Source organism: Helianthus annuus, chromosome 7 (genome assembly GCF_002127325.2).
Source record: "Helianthus annuus cultivar XRQ/B chromosome 7, HanXRQr2.0-SUNRISE, whole genome shotgun sequence".
NCBI lineage: Eukaryota > Viridiplantae > Streptophyta > Magnoliopsida > Asterales > Asteraceae > Helianthus > Helianthus annuus.
The window spans coordinates 4,637,633-4,650,882 of NC_035439.2; positions in this window are offsets into that span (position 1 = coordinate 4,637,633).

Below are 13,250 nucleotides of genomic sequence, written 5' to 3' on the forward strand. Positions count from 1 at the left end.
CACGCCCCCGTGCCCAGGCTTCTGTTTCTTTTTACAAACTTTTGTTACTGGCGATCTAAACACGGGGCCGTGCCCGGACACCACGGGGTCGTGTCCAGACGTCCAGTAACATAAATTTTTGCTTTTTCACGCCTTTTTACACATTCAATCAACCTAAAAACATATTTTTGGGACACATTGAGGACAATGTGTAATTTAAGTGTGGGGGGATGCTAAAACTTTGAATCTTGCAAGTCCTAAATACAACCCTTACACAAAACTCTATTGGAACTGCTAATCACCCCAATTTTTTTTTCAAAAATTTTCATTTTTTTACTTGTCTAGGCTTAATTTGGGAATTTCAAGTTCTAAAAACAAGGTTACATTTTTACAAATTTACAACCGATAGCGTCGTGATAAAAAGAACCAACATAAGAAAATTATGAAACGGCATGACAAGTTTAGTTAAAATTTGATTATATATACTTGATCACATAAAAACCCATTCCCACAAAAAGTGAGTTTTGAGCCTTTATTGAGCATACAAATACATATCTTTAAACGAAATGCTCATTTTTTGTTTTTTGTGTGAATAGCCGCTTGTTCTTACAACTCTAGAACTTGCCACGACGATACATTCCCAGTCCTTACCAATTTAAAACCCAAGTAAGTAAATGACGGAGGCATTAGGACTAATCCTTTTTATTTCTACACCATTATTATTTTTTTTTTACTATCTACCCAAAATCCCCCTAGTTAACCCATTTGAGCCTAAACCTTTTCATTTCATAACCCAAAACAAACACACTTTCACCCACCAAAACCTTTTTTTATTTTTAACCCTTTGTTTTAGTAACAAGCTCGGTTTTTCTTATGACTTTCAAAAAAAAATGATGATGATGAAGCAAAAGAGAAATAAACAAACAAGTTTATCAAAAATAACTTTGTTTGAATAATGGCTTCTCCAAAATAAAAATTTCAAAAAAATAAAAAGTCTTACGAAAACCGACGCTTTTTACGCCTTTCGCCTTTTTACTAACCACTAACCCAATCACCTACCTTTAACCCAAGCCTAACCCTTCACCCAAAAGTGCTCTTGATATTTACAAAGGTATATAGTTAAAAAGGAGGAGGATTGATTTCTTGGCAAGCCTATGGTAGGAGAAAGTTCCATGCCTCTCTCGAGTGATTCACTAAAATACATCGTCGGCCGAGTGTTGAGTGATCCCCCGTGAGGTATGTGAACTTATATATAAATGGAATTTTAAAAAGGCATGTTATGCCCTAATAAGTAATTTATCTTATGTAATGTTTTTAATAAATCATGACGAATAGGATTGTAAATAAATAAAAATAAAACTTAATAAAGAATCTAGGAAATCCCGACACTCTTTGACAAGCCCAAAAACCTTCTCTTCTACTCATTCCATTTGGGAGTGTAAAGCCACATTATAAAGAGTTTTGTTTGAGGACAAGCAAAGATTCAAGTGTGGGGGTATTTGATGTGCGCAAAATGCAACATATAAATTACATCAAATGTGGCATAAAACTAGCCCTTTTTTAGTACTAATGTTGGAAAAAGTGTGTTTTTGTCTTCCTTTTGTATTTTCAGGATTAAATGAGCTCAAATGAACAAAAAAGCAAAAAGGCAGCTAAATCTAACATAAATACAAGAAAAGGAACAAACGTGGCATGCCCGACCCCTCGACAGCATCTTCTCAAGCAAAAACAAGAAAACAGAAGGCTGAACACGCCCCGTGCTCAGTGAGCACGGGGGCGTGCCCAAGTGTCAGCAGAAAAGACAAAGCTGTAGAAGCTTCTATCACCCACCACGGGGCGTGCCCAGGGGACACGGGGCCGTGGTCAACTCTAAGATTCGCAGAATCTAGGGAAATCTTGATAGTACAGATACGCTTCTGCACATGGGGGCGTGCCCAGCGGACATGGGGGCGTGGTCAACTAATGCAGACAAACTGCAATTAATGAAGAAAGAGAAGGAGGATGGACACGGGGCCGTGCCCAATGGACACGGGGTCGTGCCCGAGCTGCTGTTCAGGCTATAAATAGGGGTGCTTGGCTCATTTGCAAACCATCCCTTGGCACACCACCTCTCTCACACTTCACCCACCACCCGCCACCATCACAACACCATCATCCACCACCATCATCCATTGTCCATCATAGAGTGTGTGAGTCATCTCGGGATCCAAGATTGATCGTAAGAGTTCTTGACAATCAAAGGCCATGTTTGCCTAAGTCTCTTACATCACTTGGTGAAGACAAATGTCTAGTGTAATACTTTTTATTTTTAATCTTTTCGCACTTTTTATTTGGTTATGTATTAATGACTTTAATAACTAGTTTCTTATGCTGAAGGTGATTCTTCCTTATCGTTTGTCCGTGGTGTCTTGGCATTATTTTACTGTCTATATAAAATAAAAGATTTTCACCATTCATATCTCCACGGTCTATATGGAGATATGTTGGCTACCTGGTCGGGGGTTAAGGGAACGGTTTGGTAAGAGTCTTGCCTTGTTTAGTGTATAGATCCTGCAAGGACCTCGGTCAAATTTAGTAGGACCTCCTTCAATACCCACCGGTATTGGATGGCGGGAGTCCAAACTCTTTGATCCCCTCATATGTAAGCTACTATTAATATTTTAACCCGGCTACTTAAAACTCTTTGGTAACGTCACCTTCAAAAGAGGAGCCTACCACAATATGCATTAATAACTTAATTAATTATCTTTCAATAATCTGACCCTTTAGGATTGTATCCTTGCTGACTCAAACAACTGGGTTGTAACACCTCGAAATTTTGTGTCCAATAATGTATTAACACGTGTCATGAGTTTACACGTGGCATTAAATATTAAATAAAGGACTAAAGTTGACAAACCTTGAAAGTATGTAAATTCGAGGGTTATAAATGTCAACAAAGGGTAAATATACTGTATAGTAACCCTAAACGATGCTCGTACCTTCAAACGAATAAATCATGGATCGTACGGAGCGAAACGCGGAAGAAAGTGAGAGATTACAAGCTACAGGGGTTAACTATGTCAACATGTTTAATTATACCTCTGAGTGACCCTTTGACAAACCTGAGGCTTTGTAACAGTAAAATACGCTCACTAGAATGTACTATATAAATTTCGCGAAGTTCCGTTTTAAAACGAGAAAGTTATGATCAAATTCGTATGCGAGGGGTTAAAAGCGTCAACAATGAAAGTTAAGGCCTTTCGGATAGTAATTAAAATAACCGGGGACTTAACAGTGCGGGTAAAAGGCACGAGGCCTTATCGGTAAATAATCGAGGGCCAAATCGCAAAGTTACCCCTTCGAAACCGAAAGTTCAGGTTAATGATTACAAAAGATTTGAAAATCTTGAAATTTAGGCCTCAGGCGGCCCGCCTGAGTGAAACAAGCAAGTTGAAGCGGGCCGCGAGCCACCTATAGATACGTTTCCTCACATGAAGATCTAGGCGGCCCGCGTGCAAGTAGCCTGAATCTAATGCGGGCCGCGTACAAGTCCCAGATGCAGAATTCTTGGACAGACTTGTTGTTTGAAGTTGTGAACGATCATATGGGCAATAAATGAAGCATGGGCGCCCTCTACATGCCCCCTAGCACCCAGGGCCACCTGCTGAACATCCATGATGCCTTGTAGGTTGATGTGTGATGATCTTGAGTCCATTTTTTCATTATAAAAGGCACCACATTGTGCATAAGTGAAACACACCTCAAAACCTGCCTTCTGATCATTCTTGGAGCTCTCAAGCACTCTTCTAACATTCTAAGTCGTGCACCAAGCTTCTGTAAGTATGCCAACCCTTTTATGGCTTAGTTTTTGCTTAGTTTAGCTTAAAAGTCAATCCGTCGTAATTAACGATTGACTTTGCGATAAATCACGAATGGTCCAGTGGTTTGTCGAATCAAAGATAGTTATATGATGGTAATCATGTGGGCATTAAACCCCTAAAAGGGCACCCTCTGATTCCCACTCTAACTAGTCCAAATGTCGAGTCAAACGTGCTTAGAAAAAGTCAACAGAAATGTTATTTTGCGATTTCTTGCATAATCTGTAATGTAGATGATATGTAACCTGTTTGAACACTCATAAAACATGATAATAAGTATATAAACTAATCTAAGCTTGTTTGATCCGACCATTTATTGTTTTGACCCGGTTCGGAGCCGAAAGTCGCAAAAGTTTGACTTTTGTATTGACTTTAGTTCTGACCCGTTAAAGTTTGATTTAGATATACCTTAGGACTCTCTTAGGACCAGGTTACATAATGGTATAACCCTCTGTGACCGGTTCGTTGTTTGTCCGAGTCTTTTACACATTTCCGTTAAATGCTTAAAAGTTGACCGTAACGCCCTTTTTAAATTAAAACGAGAATTTCGGACATGTGAAAGGATCATAACCTTGGTTACTGATTTCTAAGCATGTCCCTAAAAATTTCATGTCAATCCGAGGTCCAGAATAGGAGTTATGCTAAATAGCGCAAATTGCAAAACTTTAGTAATTAAATAGCGCAATTAGCACAACACCTATCTAACCCGGATTTCGACACCAAACCTTTTACTCACTGTTGTAAAATAATATTTTGGGATTTTTAAAGATTTTTAATTATTTTTAACCTGCTCATAACCTGCGGTTATGGCAACGGTTCGGTAAATACCGAATATACCCTTTTCGGCCATAACTTGAGTTCTACAAGGTCTTTTGACCCGATTCCAGTGGCTACTGATTTTAATTAATAAATAAAGTATTTTAGACTTTATAAACTGTTCGGGAAACTCAGATTTCCTGTAGAGCTCAGAAACCTCTTTTATAATCTTTAAAAAGACCGAAATACCCCTACGGGGCATAATATGAACTTAAACTCGTTACGGGCATTATGGAAGGTATCCTACTGATACCACAACCTCTTTAAAGCATGTTGACTTAGGAAAACAGTGTAGGACTCTTACGGTTACCCGTTGCGCCTTATGCGCGCACGGTTCGGCTTATGTAACTAGTTTACATAAATTAGCCAAAACGGGTCAAACCATATTGTTTGACCCCAAAATCCAGAGTATGATTATTATACCCATATAAAACAAGTCTTCAAACTTGTTGGGTCAAAATCACACTCCATTCACGGTTTTCGCCTTTCACGCGATTAAACCGTAACTATCCATTGAAACTGACCGGTCTAAGCTACGGTTAAATTAAAGACCCGTTAGGATTCTAATAGGTTAATTTAAACCTTCGTTCCAGAATAGGGGACCAGTAAAAGCTATCTGCAATTTATTTCAATTAAGGAATTATACTTGCAAAGGTAAATACTTTTAACTTATTTTCCGTTATACGGGCTTGGGTTACGGTATCTAAAATACCGCTTGGTCGGGCAATTGACCCCAACTCATTAGTAGTTGGGTATTATCAATGTGACCTGTTTAAAAACTTGTTTTGTTGGCTTTACGCCTTTGGGGGCTTAATGACCATGTCCCGGATATCCTTGGCAGCATTTACGAATGGCCACGACCTTGACATCCCGGTGTAGGCGTACACCCGACATTATGTCCATAATTATAAAAGTGTAGCCGTTGGTTACCCGCCACGGTTTTATGCTATGTGGTGTGTCTATTAAACTTTAACCCGGCACGACCCGGGCGACCGAACGCATAGTAACAGGTAATTCTTTACAAGATTTGATTATAAATTATCCCAAGTTATAAAGAGTTTGTGCCTTGAGCATTTAAACCAATTTTATTAAACATTTTACAAAAGTGTCGGTTGAATGTATTTACCAGTGTAAACTGACGTATTTTCCCCAAAAAGACTAAATGCAGGTACTATGCGTAATTGGCTGGGATTTCTCCTTAGCATCACTAGAAGTCTCGCAAGCTTAAGATGCCTGAAGTCTGTTGAACAATACTTTGTTATTATTATATTTGATCCCCTGTGGATTATTATTTCAACAATGGTGATACATTGATATTACACTTAAATGTTGAAATATATTTATCTTTATGCTTCCGCTGTGCATTCATATATATTGTGTGGTTTAACTATAATGTTGCCAACTACGTCACGGTAATCCCCCACCGGGCCCACCGGTGAGACATGTGGAAATCGGGATGTGACAGGTTGGTATCAGAGCCAACACTGAGTGAATTAAACACTAACCTTTGTGTTTAATCTCAGTTACACAATTGCACATACTTGAGTCTAGACAAGAACATAGGACAAATTCGAATTGTTATTCCAAGTTTGTCTTTTTATTATTTATTGTTATTTAAAGTTTTGAAAGCAGGAAATATGCCACCTGCATTCAGACGAGGAAGAGGCAGAGGAACGATCATTACTCACAATGATCACGAAGCTGGACCTTCGAACACGCGAGCTCCTTCTAGTACAAGAAGTGAGGAACCACAGAGACGAAGAAGAAACCTTTTTGAACCTGCGAGACATTCTACCTCGCATAGCTCAACACCCTCATACCGCCATTCATTTGGACCAGATTCGGAAAATAATCCCAATAACCCTCAACCATCCTTTATACCTCTACAGCGATCTGCTTCACACCGATCTTATGGCGATCCTTCACATTTCTTCATAGGACAGTTTAACCCGGCGGATTATATCCAAGAGCCAATAGGGTATAACCCTTTAGGGCCAGAGGACCACTTTTCTGAAGACAATGCAGTGGATATGGACGAGGATACAGATCCCATCGAGCCTGCACGGGGTACTCCCAATCATCCAATCGAGATCTCGGATGGGTCATCCTTTCATGGAACGCCCTATCAAGGTCCCGACAGCTACCAGGCGAGGTTTGACCAATGTAATTGGTACTTCACACCATCGCAACATTTCTCGCCTCATGATCAACAGCAACAACAGGATCCTTCGGAGGATTCGCGGTCTGTGGCCGTTACGCCACCGCCACCACCACCAGTTCAACCAGTAATTCCAGATCCGCCAAGGCGTAGAAGATCAGGCGCACGGATGTCTACCCGAGGAGGGGAATTCCATTTCAGCACCCCTCGCCACTCGAGTGCTAGTCACTTTCCGTCAGTGCTTGAAGAAGAACCACAATTAGGGGAACCTTCTGGTCACCCTGCAGAGGTGAATTCTGCACCAGTTGCACCACCTCCGCCACCATTCGGATATGACATTCCGATACCAGCGTACGGCGCTTCCACGGCGTACAATCCGTTTGAGCAACCGACTCACACGCACTACAACTATAACTATGATGCCGATCCATATGTGGTAGCGGCTAATTATAATGCCCTTCATGGAACCTCTTGGAGACCAGATTACTCAGCTCATGGGTATCCAATACCTCCTAGACCTCCGGTTCAGCAACCGTCGCAGCAGCCATGTTTTTCTCCACCGGAGCAAGAAGAAATACTCCACCGTTTAAACCGTGTGGAACGAGACTTCAAACAAGAACGAAAGAGTAATCGCGGATTTCTCAAAGGCTTAGCAAACCTACTGAAGGGAAGGAAGAAACGAGACCATTAGTCTCCTTATGTATTGTTGTAATTGCAATTTAGTCCCTGCGTGGACATTTATCGTATTTCAGTCCTTACATGGACTTATCTTTTAGTCCCTACGCGGACATCTATCTTGTATTGATCCCTGCGTGGACTTGTTTTCTATAAACCTCTGCGTAGGTAGTTATTTAATTATAAAGTCCCGTTTAGGGCAGCGTGTAATCGTATTTGAAGTTTATGGAATGTTATGTTATAAATTTCATTTTTGTTATTACTATATATGAAATAAATCAAAATCATTCCTTTTAAATTTAAATCTGCCTAAATAAAGAATCTTAAGAGTGAAACCTAGCCAGGTGTCTTTATAAGATCCGGCCAAGATGGTAAGACCTGATTAAAAAGAATCAGATTCCCAGTTAACCTCTGTAATCATGTTAACGTCCATGGCAGATGTGATTCGTTAAAATCGCACGCGTCATTCTTATATAAGAATCCTTTTAAGGATTCCAAAGCCCAAATAAATGATTTATAAATCATGGGTTAAATCATCAATAAAGATGATCATTTATTTAAACATCCATTAGCGATGTAGTGCCTACGGGCCAAACTTATTAAACATCCATTAATGATGTAGTGCCTACGGGCCATAATTATTGTCATATAAGACAAAAGGCAGTGGTGGTCTATGACTCCCTGTCAGAAAAGGTAAAAGAACTACGGTTCAAACCTTCGTACCTTAATTCTCTGTAATCTCGGCTAATATTATAAAACGTCCTCGTGACTAGGCTTTTGTGCCGATAACAATATTGTTTGTAATTAGGATAAGTATATTCAAATCCTAAATAAAAAGTGAGTAACAAATTAACCAGATATGGTCTCTGTTTACCATGGTTAATGAATTGCCATAAAAGACAATTCCATAATAAACTCCTAAATAAAATTTTCGTTATCTTCTGTAACAGATTCAAGTTACCATGGCTGATCCTAGTGGAGAAAATAGCCACTCGAAAGAAGACGAATATGATAATGCCCAGGTTCATCTGACAGGCGCAGAGTTGAAAGCTCTTGTCGATAATGCTGTTGACGGCAGCTCTGGATCGACAATATGAGGAATATACCGAATCTCGGAGCCGAATCATATCCAAACCACACTCAAAGCCGAAAACCCACACAAAATCTCACAGCAAACCGCTGTCCAAGCCTAAAAAGGACGATGATAATCACTCGTCCAATGAAAACAGTGTCCATCAAGAAAGAGTATATACTGACGCATCTCGCGCCAGAGGCAGTACCTACAAGTACTTTGTATCATGCAAACCCCGAGACTTCACTGGGGAGAAAGGAGCGGTCGATTGTATGACGTGGCTTGACGAGATAGACACCGTGGTGGACATCAGCGGCTGTGCAGAAAGAGACGTGGTAAAGTTTGTGTCTCAATCATTCAAGGGCGAGGCCCTGGCTTGGTGGAGGTCGTTGGTTCAGGCCTCGGGAAATGCTGTTCTATACAGCATGACATGGGAGGAATTCGTTTCTCTCATCAAGGAGAATTACTGCCCTCAACATGAGGTGGAAAAGATAGAATCTGATTTTCTATCATTGGTGATGACAAACCTTGACTGCCAAGCTTACCTAACGAGCTTCAACACGATGTCCCGGTTGGTTCCATATCTGGTAACCCCGGAGCCAAAGAGAATCGCTCGTTTTATCGGTGGGTTAGCCCCCGAAATAAAGGCAAGCGTGAAGGCCTCTCGGCCAGCGACCTTTCGATCTGTAGCCGATATATCTTTGTCCCTTACTCTGGATGCGGTCCGACAAAGATCGCTAAGGAACAAAGAAGCTGAAAAGAGAAAGCGTGAAGATGAAACTTCACGGAGGTCGAGCAAGAAACACCGTGGAAACGGTGATAACAAGAGGGGGTCGGAGTCAAGGAAGGATGGGCAACAGTCTGGTGAGAAGCCCAAGTGCAAGACTTGCAAGAGACATCACTTTGGGAAGTGTAGGCTCGAATCAAACTCGCAGACTCAGTCGAAGTCGTCTGCTTGCGGGTTGTGCAAGTCCAAGGACCACAAGACCGTGGACTGCAAGAAGATAAAAGATGCAACCTGCTATAACTGCAACGAGAAGGGGCACATTAAAAGCAACTGCCCTAAATATGCCAAGAAGCCTGAAGAGGCCAAGAAGAACAATGCTAGAGTCTTCAGGATGGAGGCGAAAGAAGCAGTGCTGGATGACAACGTAATCACAGGTACTTTTCTCGTAAATGATATCTTTGCAAGAGTACTTTTTGATTCGGGCGCTGATAAGTCTTTCGTAGATCATAAATTTTGCAAATTGCTGAATATGCCTGTCAAAACCTTAAATGTGAATTACGAGGTAGAGCTAGCAGATGGCACCATAGAAACCGTCTCCACTGTGTTAGATGGATGTGTGATATCCATTAAGAACCACTCTTTTCCTCTATCTCTACTTCCCTTAAAATTGGCCGGTTTTGACCTGGTATTGGGTATGGACTGGTTATCTCACAACCAGGCCCAAATAGTCTGCAACAGAAAGCAAGTAGTGATAAAGACTCCGTCTGGTGAATCGCTTACCATTCGGGGAGATACCCAGTACGGATTGCCTGAGCAAGTGACTATGCTCAAGGCTTCTAAATGTCTAAAGAAAGGTTGTGTCATCTACATGGCACAGGTGATTATTGAAGAACCTAAACCGAAGATAGAAGATATTCCCGTCATTTCGGAATATCCAGAAGTTTTCCCTGAAGATCTACCTGGTTTGCCACCAGATAGGCAAGTGGAATTCAGGATCGATATCATCCCTGGAGCAGCACCTATTGCTAGAGCACCTTACAGGCTAGCACCAACCGAAATGAAGGAGTTAAGGACCCAGCTGGATGAACTACTGGCTAAAGGTTTCATCAAACCTAGTTCGTCTCCCTGGGGAGCACCTGTCCTGTTTGTTAAGAAGAAGGACGGATCGATGCGTCTGTGCATCGATTATCGCGAGCTTAATAAGGTCACGATAAAGAATAGATATCCCTTGCCGAGGATCGATGATTTGTTCGATCAGTTACAAGGGGCATGTTATTTCTCGAAGATCGATTTGAGGTCAGGCTACCATCAACTGAAAGTCAGAGATGAAGACGTACATAAAACCGCATTTAGGACTCGTTACGGTCACTACGAGTTCCTAGTGATGCCTTTTGGGCTCACAAATGCACCGGCTGCGTTCATGGATCTCATGAATCGCGTCTGCAAGCCGTACTTGGACAAATTCGTCATCGTCTTCATCGACGATATTCTTATATACTCGAAGAACCGAGCTGACCACGAGAAACACCTTCGCTGTATTCTCAAACTTCTACATCATGAGAAACTCTATGCCAAATTTTCTAAGTGCGAATTTTGGCTTTGAGAAGTCCAATTTCTAGGACACGTTGTCAGCGAGCGTGGTATCCAGGTGGATCCCGCTAAAGTAGAAGCCGTGATGAATTGGAAAGAGCCAAAGACGCCTACAAAGATTCGTAGTTTCCTGGGGTTAGCAGGATATTACAGGCGTTTCATTGAAAATTTTTCAAGGATTGCTGCGCCCTTAACTTCCCTGACCAAGAAGAAAATAAAATTCGTTTGGGGCCCTAAACAGCAAGAGTCCTTTGATATACTAAAGCAAAAGCTGAGCAACGCTCCTGTGCTGACACTACCAGAAGGTACCGAGGAGTTCGTAGTTTACTGCGATGCGTCACACACTGGCATGGGGTGTGTGCTCATGCAGAAAGGCAAGGGTATTGCCTATGCTTCGAGACAGTTAAAGGTGCACGAGAAGAATTACACCACCCATGACTTGGAGCTGGGTGCCGTTGTGTTCGCACTAAAACTGTGGAGGCATTACCTGTATGGTATCAAGTTTGTGATCTATTCTGATCATAAGAGCCTTCAACATCTGTTTAATCAGAAGGAATTGAACATGAGGTAACGCCGTTGGATGGAGACTTTAAATGATTATGATTGTGAAATCAGATATCATCCCGGCAAGGCGAATGTAGTCGCTGATGCCTTAAGTAGAAAGGAAAGGGTGAAACCCATCCGAATCAATGCCAAGAGCATTGAAGTGAAGAATAATTTAATTGAAAGGTTGTTAGCTGCACAGCAAGAAGCTGTGTTGGAAGCTAACTATGCTCAAGAGAAGCTGGGAGTAACTGAGGAGCAGTTAACTCTTAGCAAGGACGGAATTTTACGATTGAATGGACGAATATGGGTTCCAATTTATGGAGGACTACGAGATGTTATCCTCCAGGAAGCCCATAGTTCCAAATATTCTGTTCATCCGGGAGCTGATAAGATGTATCAGGATCTAAAGGCAAATTATTGGTGGATAGGCTTGAAAAAGTCTGTAGCCGCCTATGTAGCAAAATGCTTAACTTGTGCGCAAGTCAAGGCTGAGCATCAAAAGCCATCTGGCTTGCTACAACAGCCTAAACTTCCTGAATGGAAGTGGGAATGTGTAACTATGGATTTTATTACCAAGTTACCCAAGACGAGGAAAGGAAATGACACAATATGGGTTATCGTTGATAGGCTGACTAAGTCAGCGCATTTCTTACCCATCAAGGAGACTTATAGCTCCGACATGTTAGCCCAGTTATACGTTGATAAGATTGTACCCTTGCATGGCATACCTGTGTCTATTATCTCTGACAGGGATACTAGATACACGTCGCATTTCTGGAAGAGTTTCCAGCAATCTTTGGGCACACGTTTGAATTTTAGTACGGCTTACCATCCTCAGACAGACGGTCAGAGTGAGCGTACCATTCAGACGTTGGAAGACATGCTGCGTGCATGTGCTATCGATTTGGGTGGTAGTTGGGATAAGAACCTACCACTAATCGAATTCTCCTACAACAATAGCTACCATACCAGCATTAAGGCTGCGCCTTTCGAGGCGTTATACGGTAGAAAGTGTAGATCGCCTGTTTGTTGGGCGGAAGTTGGAGATGTCCAATTATCAGGACCGGAGATAGTCTTCGAGACGACGGACAAGATTGTCCAGATTCGAGACCGCCTCAAAGTTGCCCGAGATAGGCAGAAGAGTTACGCGGATCCAAAGCGTAAAGATTTTCACTTCGAAGTAGGTGAAAAAGTGTTACTTAAAGTGTCACCCTGGAAGGGGGTGATGCGTTTCGGTAAGAAAGGCAAACTAAGCCCGAGATACATAGGACCTTTCGAGGTTATCGAACGTGTCGGGTCCGTTGCCTATAAGCTAAACTTACCGGAGGAGCTCAATGGAATTCACAATGTGTTCCACATCTGCAATCTAAAGAAGTGCTTCGCTGATGAATCATTAGTGATCCCACACACAGATGTGCATATAGATGAGAGCTTGAAATTTGTGGAGAAGCCTTTGTCAATTGAAGATCGATAGGTAAAGAAGCTTCGAAGGAAGCATGTACCTATAGTGAAGGTCAAGTGGGATGCCCGTAGAGGTCCCGAATTCACGTGGGAGGTTGAAGCCACGATGAAAGAAAAATACCCTTATTTGTTTGAGTAAATCTTGGGTCGAGATTTATTTTAAGGGGGTGAGGATGTAACACCTTGAAATTTTGTGTCCAATAATGTATTAACACGTGTCATGGGTTTACACGTGGCATTAAATATTAAATAAAGGACTAAAGTTGACAAACCTTGAAAGTATGTAAATTCGAGGGTTATAAATGTCAAAAAAGGGTAAATATACTGTATAGTAACCCTAAACGATGCTCGTACCTTCAAACGAAT